This window comes from Mytilus californianus, unplaced genomic scaffold (genome assembly GCF_021869535.1).
Source record: "Mytilus californianus isolate M0D057914Y unplaced genomic scaffold, xbMytCali1.0.p SCAF_14, whole genome shotgun sequence".
NCBI classification, from domain to species: domain Eukaryota; kingdom Metazoa; phylum Mollusca; class Bivalvia; order Mytilida; family Mytilidae; genus Mytilus; species Mytilus californianus.
In genome coordinates this window covers 26,660,702-26,677,051 of record NW_026262626.1, presented here as the reverse complement: position 1 = coordinate 26,677,051, position 16,350 = coordinate 26,660,702, and the positions used below count along the sequence as shown (strand labels likewise).

Here is a 16,350-nt window from a genome sequence, read left to right as displayed (position 1 = left end):
TACGGTATATATGGGGTCAGTAAATTCCATATGGGGATTCGAGCTTTGCTCTCACCCCATATAGAATTTACTGACCCCATATATACCGTATTAGGTCACTAGCACACTATGTAACTTATAATATTTCACTCTTTGAACTGCTATTTAAGAACCACGTAAAAAAATCAATATATTAATCTGTTATTTTTCTCCATTGTTGAAGCATATGATAAAAAGATCATAGCATGTCATTTTTCATATCACATGTATTATCAGCCCTCGGCCAATATCAGCCCTCAAGCCATGCGGCTCTTGGGCTGATATTAAACCTAGGGCTGATATTAAACCTAGGACTGATAATACATGCGATATGACAAATGCCATGTAATAATCTGATATTATTCAAGATATCTTAAATACTTTTACAAGATATCTTATAAAGTCAAGTTTATGAGACTTCTTATAAAGTGTATGCAATGATACTATTTTATATACAGTTATACCTACCCTCTTTCTTTAAGGTGGTAGTATTTCAGCTTCTGCAATCTTGTTCTTTGTATTTGTCTCAATAGTGTTCTCCTAAATTAAAAGAAAAGAAAAACTTTTTAAGAATATTTTAAACAAGGTACTAATTGAAATTGGAACAATAATGAATTCTGGAATACACATGATAATATTGAAGCAAAAACCAACCTATCTTAGAGGGTTTAGTAATATATGAATGGGTTAGGGTTCAGTTGAGGTATGTTTTATACACAAATGATTTAGAAATTTACCCTTAATTTACCCTCAATTATGCATGCATGAATGCATAGTTTAACCCCTATTGGCCCTAAGTGTACATGTAAATTAGATCAATTAAAATCTTGGTTTTTATTTTAATAGATTTTTTACTAATGCTTAATGATGAAACTAGTTTACCAAATAAAATGTGCAAAAGCTTAGTGAATATGAAGACCAAATTGGAACTTTAAAGTTTAATGTTATTTCTGAATTGAAAGATCTTCTTATTCTTGTCATAGTAAAACTGAGTACATATGCAGTTTGACATGTAGTTACAATATGGATCCCATACATACATGACATAACAATAAACTCACTATTGACTATTGAGTATACATGTGTACAGGGAATCATATTTATACATGTATATGAAAAGACATACCTCCTCAACATGCTCAATACTGTTATTTCCAAATAGTTTTTCTCTACACAGTCTACAAATTGCTGTAATATAAAAGAAAATAGATACACAATTGATCTCATTCTGTGTATCACTATCAAAACTATTTAGGCCAAACAAAAAAATATGTGTCTTTACTGTCACTTGCTGAAAAAAAAAGGGTAGGTAGGTAGAGATTTTTTTTTTTTTTTACATTGAGTCTATGGGAGCAACATTGTGACTTTAACAGTACTTAATCAAAAATAGTCAAAAAAACTTTAGGGTAGGGGACAAAAATTAGGGTAAGTAGGGGTACAGTAAACCCACATACTTTTTTGTTGGGTCATATACTGAAATTAGGGTAGGTAGGTGTACAGTAAACCCACATACTTTTTTGTTGGGTCATATACATGTACATGTATGTACATAAAAACATGAATTTTAAAACATACATGTATCTCAAGTAAACATGAGTAAAAGAAGGCTGTCCACGCCCTTATCGGAATATAAGCCTTCTGGCGCATACATGTAGTTGTGACAACATTAGGGCTATGTTGCGGCTTCATTGCACCAACATGTTGTGGCAATGATGCTGCATTAGTGTATTTCATATGCAAATTAGTTTTCTGGCACTGGTGCCAGAAAATACTGTGGCTTCGTTGCCGCAACATGTTGTGGCTTCAATGCAGATATTGTTTTTTATTTTGTATGCAAATTAGTTTTCTGGCACTATTGCGCCACTAATGCCTTTAAATTCTGGCTTCCTTTAATTATTGACTTAAAAGGTAAAGTAACGTCTGACCAGGTAAGTTTAGTGCTAAGTATACCCGAGAAAAAGTTTTAACTCCTTTATTTAACGTTATGATTTTTTTGTGTGCTCAGGGTTATTATTATAACTTTATCTTTTAAAGAAAGTAAAGTTCTGTCCTCAGAAGTTATTCCTATATGTAATGTACTTAATTTTCCCACATTGAGGAAAAGGAAAGTTAAAATGTGTAACTCATGAACTGTCAACATGCAACATCTATACCTTCAATAACACCAACATAATTTCCATGATCCCAACAGGAGCCCCTTCACTTCAGTCAAAGGTGTTGTGTTTTGTCTGCTTAGCAATCTAAATTCGTGATTATACTACATTTTTTTCCAAACAAATAGCACTTTCAAGCCGTCTTTAGAGGGTTACAAAGACATAATTGACCAAACTTCTTTCAGCATAAAATTTTAGCGAGGATTAAATTGAGAAAGGGAAGAGAAACCATGACTTATGTTTCAGAAGGTACCAATTCGCCCCATTAGATGATAGTTCGTCCCTGTTAATTTGGATTTTTTGAAAATGCTCTCCAGGTCTATCAGGAAGAAGACAATTTCCTTGATTTAATTAAATGAGAGATTGAACTTTTATATAATGCATTTAATTAATCATGTTAATCTAAGTTTACATACAAGTCTTCACAATAACAGAACACCCAATTCTTCACTAAAATCATAAGCTCAAGCAATATATGGTCCACTTCTAACACACCACCATGACCACAGTAAAAAGCTCAAACACTGGTGACATCATCAATGACATTATCAATGTTCTAGCTCTATTCTGGCATCATTTAAGTAGATTAAGAATGAGAAAATTATATGTGTGCTTTATGGCAACATTGTGGCGCTTTTTGTCATCATTCAGCACTTATTCGGCATCAATTTTCTGGCAACCTGATCAGCAGCCGCAACATTGCAGCATTGTTGCTGCAACATTTTTTATTTCATAAGGACCGGTATGAAATGATGTGATTATCATGTACAAAACCTTACAAATCTGGTAAAGGAAAGGAAACGTGAAACAGCATTCATGTTATAATTTTTGTCTCTCAAAAACAAGATTCAAAGAACTTCACATAATTTTATGTTTCACAGTTTAAAAAGGGGGTATTAAAGAAGTTCATATGGCTGTCACATGCTTAAAACTATAAGCTTAAGGTTCATAGCCAAATGGTAGACAATATTAACCCTAAGGTTTTTTTTGTTTGTTTGGTTTTTTTTTTTTTTTGGGGGGGGGGGGGGGGGGTACCTGACAGCTGCATTTGATTTCTTTTTTATAAGAGGTTTATCACTGTATCTTTTTTAAAGAAAAATGGTATTAGGTAAATAGTATCTACTTACATGTTCCAATAGGAATGAAAATGCCTGTCTTTGTAACAATTCTTTGAAACATCTCGGGTGTAACATGTCGATCCACTGCTTTTGTAGTATTATGATATTTCAAAATGACATTTACTGAAGGCACACCACAGTCTTTCCTTCTATATTTCTTGTTAGTTGTTTCGATGATAATATATCTATGAATACCACAGATCCTCAGTTGTGACGTCAGATTTAAGTAAAAAAATTTCTGACAAAAATTTATACATGTCTCTTTTTCCAATGGAAGCATTTTCAAAAATACCTGTCGTCACTGCAGTTGTCACAATTGCCTAAGAAATCTTTTATGCTACACATTTTATAACAATTATTCGAAGATTATATAAATAAATACATTAAAAAAGTTAGTTACGGTAAGCAAAATAAACTATAAAATACACTGTCTTAGTACAGACACAGTTCCATTGTTCTGACAATATTTTCAAAATATGAGCAAATCACACCAACTTAACCATATATATAAGTGTAGGCTAACATCACTGTGAAAAATTTATCCATTTCCCATTATGCTTGAATATAAAACATGAAGAAATTCGCAAAATAACATTGTTGTCTGCATTTGTTTACATTTTCCCTCCTGTTTTTAATCTGTTTCTCTACAAGAGAACTCCGTAAAGGGAGGTAATTTGATTAGGAAAATACAGGACAACTCAACTTTTCAGGGTCAATTAATTTCAATACAGTCAAGTTTGCCCACTGATTTTTTTTCTTTTCTTGTATAACCTTAATCCATTCTCTCTATTCATATAATCAACAATATAAGAAATGGCTGCATTTTTTTACAACACCTGATCAAAATAGGCTCTAAAACCCCCCTTTTATTGCACTTTTTACCCTATTTTAGCTATATAGATTATTTTTTAAGAAAGTTTACTGTTGAATACAATTTTTATTTGTTTTTTTTTAAATTGAAAAAAGTTTTAAATGTCTGAATATCTATGTTATTTTCTTTTTATTAGACATAATTGATCATAATTTGTAAACAATGCATTTTCCCTCTTTCTTGCCACTTTAAGTCCTGTTACCAAGGAAACGGTAAACATATGGGGCTAAGTGTAATAATATTTTTTGTTAAGCTCATGTGGCTCTATTGAACTAATAAAGTTTAAAACAAATATTTTTTAGTGCGTGCCGAAATATTTTGGGGATTACAGAGAATTGCTCTTAATTATCATTAATAATAAATAATTCAAAAATACAAAGGGAGATAAGAAAATGTATTTTCAAACAACTAATTGGACCCAAGCGTAGCGCGGAAGAATTGATTTCGTATACTAGAATGTTATTGTGATTGAGTCGATTGGTGAATGAACATCAAATAGACAAACATTTTGGACTTAAATTGACCTGTGGTTGAGAGAGCCATGTTAGCAAACCAATACAAACACCTTCAAATGCCCTTTATTACTAAATTTAACTAATTAATTAGTTAGCAAATAATGAATTGAGCACACGTACAGAGTACTTTATGATAACAAGATAGATCAAATGCGATAACTCCAGCATTAAATGCTGATTTATTCTATGTTTTATTTGTGTGTAAAAGCTTTGAGTGCATCACATTTGTTTTAAGTACAATTACCCTTCATACTATTAAGTTGTACGCTGAACACTTTTACGAACCAGTAAAAATTATAAAATAAAGCATATAATTGACGCAATTACATTTAAATGCTACAACCAGAAAATGTCCTGTAAAATATAGCTTTACAACCAGAAAATGTCCTGTAAAATCAAGCTTTCGAAAGTTTCCTTTATTTTTATCCTATTCAGTGCCGTAATTTTGTCATGTGGAGCACACGTAGTCATTTCTTATGTGGTTTATGAAGATAACATAACTTCACTATAAACCACTACCTTGCAACTCTCTGTCATGGAACGCCTATGTTAGTAATGCAGGTATTGAGGTATTGTGGAATGGTGATTGGAGCGGAATACGTAAGAACGTGAGCATTATATTGAAGTAATTATAACTTACCTTTAAAATGGTTCTGTAAACAAAAGAAATTTGATTATTCAATCTCCTATACGTGAAGGAAGAATCCGGAGTTAGGACGTTAGCAAAGATGGTATACTGTCTAAAAACAAACGCTATTTGCGTATGCAGAAGATGTTACTTATTATAAATTCTATTTTCAATCCAGGAAGAGAATTGTAAAGTACAACAAAAAATTTGAAAAAATGAAAGTTTTAGTAACATCTTGCAAATTTTAATATCTTAGGTTGATCATGTAAATAGCTTGTTCATTGATTCTGATTTGTAATAATTTATTTTGTTATTTTCTCAATCGTCATAATAAAACAAATTGTCTTATTTTATCTTATAAAATATATTAGGCTAACATGAAAATAAGGTGATGTGATATCATTGCCTAGAGACAACTATCAATAAAGACCAATCCAAAGAAAAAACATGTGAACAATTGCATGTCACAGTACGGTCTTCAACACTGAGAAAAACGCATGCATGTGCCGTAAAGTATGCGGTAAAAAGCCCTGTTGTGACAAAATGAAAACAAATATTCACAACAGAAAACCATCGGTCTGATTAACAGTAAAACAATTGGCGACAATCAAATATGGGAGACAAGAACTTTGTTTCATAAGAACGAATGCCCAACGTATATACACAAATGGGGGGTACGGGGGGGGGGGGGGGGGGGGGGTGTTGAGGGACAAATGATGCTGACAGCAAAAAAGTTTGTTCACCTAATTTCTAAAAACATACAATTGCATCATTTATACAGAGGTCAAGAGTCGAAAAAGTAGCTAGACAACGACATTCCGGTCACCTTAAAGAGATGGGATCAAATTGAAATAATGAAATCATTAGGGAAGATTGAAAATAAGTGACGCAAACGTACAGCGTCTCAAAGAGTATAAAAAACATTAAATCATTACATGAAATTTTTCTTGGACAATCGAAGGATCTGGACAAAGCAGATGAGAAGGTGAAGAAGAAATAAGTGATCATCTTTTAATGGTACTAGATCTCTTGAATAAATCTAGGCGTATATGGGAAAACACTGGTTCTACAGATGTGCATCTTCCAATTGAACACGAGTTAGATGATTTAGAAGTCATCTGTGTATCTTCACTTCAGAAAAAAGGCAGACTGTGCTGGAGATATAAGAAACAACCGGTCAAACAGGATGACGACAATATTGCGATCGGGGGTAAGATCCGTGTGAAAAAGAACATATAGGATCTTTGTAAAATCGCTAAGGATGAAGGTTTGAATGGTGCAGTAGGTTGCCCAAGAATACATATTATAGATACAATGAATAAGTGTTGATTCTTGAAAAAGAAACCATGAGCCCGGAGGGCGAATGGTTTGTTTTTCATGAATCAATGCTTATCCATTGTATCTCTAACTTAAACTATTGTGTTGATGTTTTTTTTTCAAAATTAAAGCATTTTCTTAATTAGAAGGTATTGTAAGTGAGTTTGAATAACCATGTTATCATGTTCAACGATGCATTGATAAATCTAAGTTCACAATTAATTGGTTAGAGAAATACAAATATAACATAACACGTCTCTCTTTAATTATCAGGCATCGAAATATCATCCGTAATTTACAACATAAGACGTACTCGAACTTATTTCTAAGTATATATAATAAGTTTGCTACCGAAAATTTTATCAAGAAGCCTATTCTAGGCACATCAAGATTTACTCGCATAGGGATTTGCGAATAAACATGAAAGATATGAAGTAAAACAGATGAAGGCATACTATATTTATAACACACAAAAATTAACAAATTTCTTTTCAAATATGTGAAATAGCAACTAATAATCCTAAAATAAACGGAAAACCCCGCTAATATTACAAAAATAACCACAATAACAAACCAAATAAGACAGACGGAAAAACTAAAGAATAGGGACAACAGAAGAGAAGTCAGGGATTCGAACTTATACCGACAAGTCTTTACCTTTAACTTGACTCTTTAACTCATTGATCTTAACCATGTTAACTTCGCGGCTACCAACTTATACTATACGATTGTCTATTATGTATACATAAAGGTACAAGCCCTGTGTGTCCGTTGTACCAATGTGTTTCATATGTTCAGTTATATATATATAAAATAGACATATAAATTGCAACCCATTGGTAGCCGAGAGGATTCGTCGATGTGTTAATGTCAGTCACACATAATAGATTTCAAGGAGAGGTTCGATTCCCAGTGAAGGCATATCAAGATAACAAAAATTAAAGGTAAGTTTTAAATTGATTCAATTAGTGAACAGAAATCAGTAAGTTAGCCAATTCAAACTTAATGAAATTAGGCACACAAAGGAAACAAATTCAATATAATTTGATGAGATCATTTCAGCAACAGATTAAGGAAGCGTTGAAAAGGAATCCACGATAAATGAATAGGCTTACAACACGACACTGGTTTAATTTTGAATTATCACCGAATTTAAAGCGATTCGGAATGTTTAAATGTCAGAAGGTTTTCACGGGGAAACATCTTAGGGTAGTTTCTCAGAAATGAGGCTTGGCCAACTATATTCTAGGTTAAACAGAAAGGATTTGACAGAGTTACAATTTAGTCGTGAAGGACATTGCAGATACCTCGATTCAGTATGGGGCCTCGGTGGCCGAGTGGTCTAAGTAGTTACTACTGTAATGACTAGCCAGTCAATACTGAGATTGTGAGTTCGAACCCCGCTCGTGCGGGTGCACTCGACTGCAATCTTAATTGACTAGGATTGTCAGTTTTCCTATCGAAGGTCGGTGGTTTTCTCTGGGCACTCCGGCTTCCGCCACCAATAAAAACTGGCCGCCACGAAATAGCCCAAAAGCGGTGCTTAAAAGTGGCGTTAAAACACCAAAAATCAAAATCAAATCGATTCAGTATGAAATCGGAGTAATAGACAGACGTGTTGGAGATGTTCTTGGTACGGAGAGAGCACCTTCTTCGCGAGCAATACCATCCAAGGAAAGATAGTAGATGTTTTGCATGTGCAAAATTATAAGATGAAGGATGAAGGTTTGAAGCATCTATAAGTAGTTGCTTGGAAATCATGAATATTTCGAAAACCTCTAATTGGATGTTAAATTTCAAGGTAAAACAAAATAAAGTAGAATTGCTATTGCAAGCAAGAGTGGATGTCACCCGAACTCGCCTTTGTTATGGTAATAGCAGCCATTTTCAAAATTCCTAGTCAAATGGTACATCTACATATGCCAGACAACATTTCTATACATTTTTAATAAGATTTAAGCATATTTTTTTTTAATTGCATTTTCCCCGTTCACTTAGTAATGGTGGTCATTTTGAAAAATCCAAGGACAGATGCCACATTGGCATGGTAACGTTCCATCCCAATAAAATTTCATTGCTTTGATTTTTATTTTTTTATTTTGGAACAAGGTTCAATTTTTAATCATTCTCCAATTCCATGGCAATGGCGGTCATACTGTGTACACATCTACACATGAAATGCTACTATTCATAAAGGTTTCAATCAATTGGGTCTAAAAATAAAAGATTTGGATAAAAAATTCACATTCTTTGCATGGAAACGGTGTCATCGTTCAAATTCTAAAGTAAGATGCACAATTACACATGGTGGTCATCATTATGGTATAGTTTCATTAACATTGGTATATTTAATACCAAGAAATGGTACGGACACAAAATGTGAAGGAAAACTAATCAGAAAACAAAATACATAAAATAACCCGACCTCTATTCGGAATGACATAATAAAACTAAATCCAATTGTTCATAAATTGTATATTGCAGCTATTCTACCTGTTGAAAAAATTATTGGAAGTGTGTAATCCTTTTTATTTTATCAGATATTATATTAGATTAATAATACAAGGCCAACAATACAAACGGGCAATCAAAAATCATAAGTCAAAAAACGGAAGATAACTCTCTTCCCTAAAAAAGAAGACAAATATTTGACCGTCAACTAAACGCTAAATTATCATGCATTGGTTGACCGATACAAGATGTCTGCATCCCAACTCACTAGTGACATTGTTTTGGATCTGAAGATTACAGAACGGTTGTCTGATCTGAAATTTTACCGATTGTGCTATATTGATTTAGTTTGTAGTTTAAGCAATTAAACTCTATAAAATTACCTGTTAATCGAGGGCATATGGTTTTAAAAAAGCCCCGTGTTTGAAAAACAAGTTAATAATCATTTTCTACAAATCGATCGATACCTCTCATGTTGTTCTTCTCTGCTAGTTGCAAATGTGATTTTGAAGGAGGGTTTTACATAATGTAGGAAAAGAGCTACATGTGTAAAATTTAACAATATTTCTGATTTAAAAGAAAACTCTAGTATTCTTATACAAAATGAAACCACTGCCGATGTTGTTAGAAATAAAATTTACATAAATGTTCAATTATCGTTTTGATAGTCATACGAAGTAACTTTATATTGGACTTTTTAATTGACAACAACCTTAAACTAAACTCTATAAAAATAATCGAGGTCGTTTAGTTAAAAGAAAGTCAAGTGATTGAGATAAAATAAAATTCTATATTTTTGACAAATCGGTCGATAAATCGCAAGGTGTAATATTCGGCCCGTTAGAATGACACTGGGGGAAAAGGGAACACTTCTTAATGACATAAGAAAGTTAATAACAAAATATACAGGAAACAACCTGGAACTATTAATCATCCTTAGTATAAGTTGATTTAAAATCACTAAGGGAAATAAGAAAATGTATTTTAAGACAACTGAGTGGATTCAAGCGTATCGTGATCGTTTCTCAAGAATCGATTTTATATACTAGAACGTTATTCTGATAAGTCGATTGGTGCATGCACATCAAATATAAAGTTTTGCGGACTTAAGTCGACCTGCGGTTGAGAGTGCCATGTTAGCAAACCAAAAAAAATCACCTTCAAATAACCTTTATTACTAAATTTAACTAATTAATTAGTTAGTAAATAATGAATTGAGCACACGTATAGATTACTTTATAATAACCGGATAGATCAAACTAGACAACTCCAGCATTAAATGCATAATTATTCTTATTTTATTGTGTGTAAAACTTTGAGTTCATCAAATTTGTTTGAAGTGCAAAGGCCCCTCTTACTACCAAGTTGTACGCAGAACACTTTTAAGAACGCGTAAAAATTATAAAATAAAGCGTTTAATTTATGTAATTACATTTTAATGCTCAACCTGAAAATAACCTGTTAAATCAATCTTTATAACCAGAAATTGTCCTGTAGAATCAAGTTTTCTTATCAGTGCTTATCAGAGCTGTAACTTTGTCATGGGGAGCACATGTAGTCATTGCTTATGTGGTTTATAAAGATAACAAAACTTCACTGTAATCCACTACGTAACAACTGTCTCTCAGTCAAAATAGCAGAATCCTCGTGGAACGCCTATGTTAGTAATGCAGGAATTGTGGAATGATGATTGGTGCTGAATACGTAAGAACATGAGCATTATATTGAAGTAACAATTATTTAACATGCTTACCTTTAAAATGGTTCTCAAAACAGGAGAAATTTGATTCTGCTATCTCCTAAAACTGAATGAAGTATCCGAAGTAAAGACGTCAGCAGAATTGGAATACTGTATAACCTAAACGCTTTTTGCGCATGCGGACGATATAAGATATTGTTAATTTTTGATTCAGGAAGAGGTTGAATACAATTACACAAACAAAATTGTAAACAAATGAATGTTTTAGTAACATCTTGCAAATATATATCTCTTATGTTGTTAGCTTGTTTATTGATTTTTATCAGTAATCTATTGTTTAATTTCTTCAATCGTCAATTATACAAATTGTTTTATTTTATCTTGTTTAAATGTAAGGCCAACATGAAAATAATGAGATGTGAAAAACCATTCTGATTTTAATTAAAAGGTCGCTAAAACTTACATGATGAAATTTCTCTTATGTATAAAAATAAGATGCTGTGGTATGATTTACCAATGGACAACTCTCCACCAGAGACTGAATGACATAGAAGTTACAACTGTAGGTCACCGTACCGCTTTCAACAATAAGCAAAACCAGAACCCCATAGTCAGCTATAAAAAGGCCCCGAAATGACAAATTTAAAGCAATTCAACGGAGAAAACTACCGGCCTGATTTATGTACAAAACAATGAAGGAAAAACAGATATGATATACAGCAACAAACGATAACCCCTGAATTACAGGCTCCTGACTTGGGACAGGCAAATACAGAATGAGGCGGGGTTAAACATGTTTCAGGCTCCCAACCCTCCCCTAACCTAGGACAGTGGTGTAACAGCACAACATATGAACAAACTATAAAAATCAGTTGAAAAAAAAGATAACACATTAGAACAATACAAAGCAGAAAAACAAGATACAAAAACACAGACCGGATGTGGTAGGGTAATTATTTTCGTTGCATTTATATTATAATATGTGAACAGGATTTTAAACAGACTGACGGCATGTCTACTGAAATAAACTGTACTCCTTTTTTAGCTAAACGTACTGTCAATAGGTCGGTTCTGTCGCACTATAACAATTCTAAAACAACCTGATCAACAAAATGTATAAGACTCACTAACATAACTGAGAAAATACTTGCGAACGGAGAATGTTTCATTCAATTACTAAAAAATACAATGCCATCATCTGCACAGAAGTCAAGAGTCAGTGGAGAAGCTTGTTAGCAACATATTGCGTTTGGATCAATTTACCTGAAAGGTCGTGGTCATGTTGGAAGAATGGAATGTGAAGATAAAATTGAAAACAAGAGATGAAAATAAAGTGTATTTAAAAGATCTTGACAAAGCATATCGAAGGTGAAGAATGCATGTTGTGATCATCCATTAATGGTTATGTTGAATTCATCTAGAAGTAGGTGGGAAAACTCTGGTAAAAAAGAGGTGCATCTTCCAATTGAACACGGTTTAGTTGATTTAGCAGTCACCTCATGATCTTCATTTAAGAAAATGGGCATTTCAAGGAGCAATTTAAACCAGAATCTTACAGACTGTGGTGCTAGAAATATTAAAACAACCGGTCAAACAGGACGACGACAAAGTTGGGATCGGGGGTAAGATCCTAGTGACAAGGACCATAACTGATCATCGACAAGTTGTTAACGATGAAGGTTTGAATGGTGCAGTAGGTTGTCCAAGAATACTTTTATAAAGTATCATCGAGCTGAACGCGAATCGGAAGTTTAACCGTCAGAGGTTTATCGCGAGGAAACATCTCAAGGCAGTTGATCAGAAATGAGATTTGGCAATCTTTTTTCAAGGTTTAAGAGAAAGAAATTGACGAAGTTGGTTGTAAATGACATTGAAGAGGCTTCGAATGAGGCTGAATTCCAGGCAATAGACAGACACAATGCGTTGAAGATGTTTTTGATACGATGGGTATCAACCATTTTAAATAGTATGACGTAGACACATTCTTCGATACACCATCCAAGAAAAGATAGTAGGAGTTTTTCAGAGACATAATCCATACCTTCAATAATGCTTTTTTCCCGAATGCTTGCATGCATATCAATTGCTCTGGTGACAATTATTGACACACAGTGTATTTTCCCCACACAACCTTATTCTTTCTCCTTTGGGCTTAACAGGTATAGACTTTACTTTTGGTGGGGTTCGTTTGCTTGGTCTTTAGTTTTCTATGTTGTGTTTTGTCATTTTCATTGTTTGCCAACAGATTGTCAAGTAGTTTTTGCCTCTTTTGTACAAGACTACCAAAACTAGCCATTATCTGGACAAATTCCTATCCAACGACTTCGGTTAACTATTATAAAAAGTTCAAATTTAAGCAACAAAAATATAACGTATCTACAGAAAAAGAACAACTGTATGTGATCAAAAAGAACGGTAAACATAAAAACACTGATAATGTACAAAATCAAAACGACAATATCATATTTATTGTCGAACAAAACATCCTAATAAAGTTGGTTGACGGATATGAAATTTTCATGGTTAAAAGGTATATGAGACCAGTGATGTTTTATTTCTTGGCTTTCAACAAAATTATTCTGAGTTTGTCCATTGAAATTTACATGCAGTATCTCAATGATATATGCTTGCCACTCAAAAATTTAAATACTGTTATTGAATAATACGTTTTTTTTCAAAGAAAAATGCGTTTTTTAGCCTGGGAATTTCTTAAGTGTATATATATATAACTAGGTGGATGTCATCGCCAACATTTGTTGATTCAAGGACGAATTGACAAAGAAAGACGTACTTTGACGCTAACAGACTCCTTTCTCCAAAAAAAAATGATCAAGTTCTTACGTTCAATGATGATAAGAACGAAACAGTTATTTTGTGTCTCGAAATCGCACTCAAATAAACAAGATCAGCGTTGCAAGTTTCATAGACATCACCGCCAACAACGCGTGATTTTTTGAACCTACGTCGGACAGGTTTGTGCTACCATTTTGCAAGTAGATTCGACACAAACCTTTATTGTACACCGGGTCCAAACCTCACCTTAGTTCTGATGAGAGGAATGACGATGCCACGATCCATTTTTGCTCAGGACAGACAGGTTATGGATACGATAAAACTAGGCAAGCTTGTTCTTAAACAGATGTGGTCGTGTTGTTGAGTTTAGCGTTACAAGGATAATGTTTGTTAACTGCCTCATTCACTCTTTTAATCGGTATCAACCAAAGTTTGGATGATTCGTCTGCTTTTAGATGTTTATTTTATATTGTCCCGGTCGGTAAAGTTACATCCCGTTAAGCATGTTAAGTGTATCTCAACGATCAGACAGTTGATCACGTTGTTTATGATACCGGCATCTGTAATAGCGACAAAAGGAATCTTTTTAAGACCAGCAAACTGTGTACGTTCCGGTGTTTCGTTGTTGACCATTGCCGTGTAATTTCATTTCAATGAATGGACGTTGAAAATATACCTTACAACGACACTAACACACACAGGAAAACTACAGTGTAGTACAAAGACTCTCAAAGTTCCAGCTCTTATGTGGAGGTTTTCGTTTGATATAGTATTGGGCCATTTTATTTTCAGTATCTGTCTCAGACATCTATTTTGGAAGGTGTTCAATTTCTTTTTGTCTTGTTCAGTTGTTTTCCAGGGTTCACATCCATACAGTAGGACTGATATGACTAAGCTGTTAAATAACCTGACCTTTGTTTTAAATGACAGTACTGATGATCTCCATATTTTTCTTAACCTGCTGAATTGGCCTTTAGCTTTCTTGAAACTGTTGTCAATGGCATTGTCACAGCCATCTTTTGTTGTAACTTTTCCTCCTAGGTAAGTGAAGGTATCGACATCCTCTAGGTCTTTCTCGTTTAACTTCATCGGGTTGTTATTTGTGGTGTTCGTCCGCATTACTTTTGTTTTAGATGTGTTTATCTTAAGTCCTATTTTGCTGGCATTTTCTTGAAGTTTACTTGTTTTCAGCTGAATATGTTAGAATTTGGAAGATAGTAGTGCTAGGTCGTCAGCAAAATCAAGGTCTTCTAGTTTGTTGGTAAATTTCCATCTATAATTCCTGTTTCATGATCTTTAATTGTTTGCTCTCCGACAATTCAACGCAGTTTAAAGAACACAATCGTGTTCACAATTTAATGAACATAGTATATCCATGCAAGCATCAGCTTTAATAGAACAAAATACTCAGGCACTTGAACGCTTGTCGAAAAACAAAACATCACAAGTTGCACATTTAAAATCGTGAACAACGTTCAACAGCGTTCAACGCTATAAATTAAATGACCTTCACTAAGATAACTGAACTCACGCAAAGAAGGCACATAAGGCTAAGCAGAACGCCAAAGAAAGCAACTTATAACATCCACTTGACAATCTAGAACTGGACCAGACCTCTCCGAAGAGTTCAAAAATGTGGGTGAGGCCTAATGAGCTGGCTTCAAAGGTCACTAATGCTATTAGCTACATTTCGATCTTTACCCACAGTTATCAAAGAGAGGCGAAAGATACCAAAAGAACATTCAAACGCATAAGTCGAAAATAAACTGACAACGCCGTAGCTTAAAAATAAAAGTCAAATTTGTCAACCCAAAACTGTTAAACAATTCACACACATATAAGAACCCCCAGCCAAGTTGTATCTCAAACTCGGTGTGACTGTTAACATGGACCATATGGTGAATGGAGTGCGACACCGGGATTGTGGGAATATTGTAAAGAAAAGAACCAGGGCGTTCGTCGCAAGTATGCATGCGATGGCTTAGAAAGCTTAAACAAATAATGCCAACGTCCAAATACAATGTGTGTTACGATATTTCTCCACTCGAGACAGTTAAATTTTAAGCGCGAGGCTTCCCGAGCTTTTTAAATAATTGAAGTTTAACTGTTGAAAGTGGAGAAATATCGTAATACACGAGTTATAGTGGTGGAATCTATTTCTCTTGTGATTTTTATCCTTCCTGTTCAAAGATTTGCAGAAAGTTGTGTTATTTATATGTGACGTCCACAGGCATGGTCGCCTTTTTGCATTCAAAAGAGACAAAGAAAATTTGACGTCATAATTAAATTTCGACCAATCATTTGCCGAGAACAGTTATTTCACTAGTGAGGAGAACAATGTTTTCACAATTGGTTGGGAAAAGTGAAAATAGTCAAAAAATTAGAGAATATCTTTTCTCGTGGCATATAATTCACTGAGTTCTGTCATATTGCAAATCAAGAAAGGAAACAAAATTATGCCGTCCACAGTTGCCACGAATTACACGCAGTATGTACAAATTATAGCACATTAAATGTTCTCAGATATTTAAACATAATGTGTCGCTAAAACACTGTGCCTGAGCTACCCGTATATGAAAAAAATACACCATAGGGAAATATGCATACACATGCTGTGAACAACTACCATGCTTACTTGACATAGAGTACTTTAGCAAGCAGTTCCCAATCGGTATAGCATAACTTGATTTTATAAGTGGTACCGAATTAAAGTTTAAATCATTTCAAGAACAATTTCAGGTCTTTCCACTCGTACAAACAAATTTGTTGACAACTAAGGTTAAGGTT

The 16,350-nt window shown here is 33.8% G+C and overlaps 1 long non-coding RNA gene across 1 annotated transcript; it reads right to left on the bottom strand.

Moving 5' to 3' along the window:
* Positions 1 to 485: 485 nt before the first annotated feature.
* LOC127724857 (uncharacterized) lies at positions 486 to 3,422 on the bottom strand. Its single transcript, XR_007992759.1, has 3 exons — positions 3,299 to 3,422; positions 1,145 to 1,206; positions 486 to 558 (listed from the first exon to the last, which is right to left on the bottom strand). It is a non-coding gene; the product is annotated as an uncharacterized LOC127724857 (long non-coding RNA).
* Between the last annotated feature and the right edge of the window lie 12,928 nt (positions 3,423 to 16,350).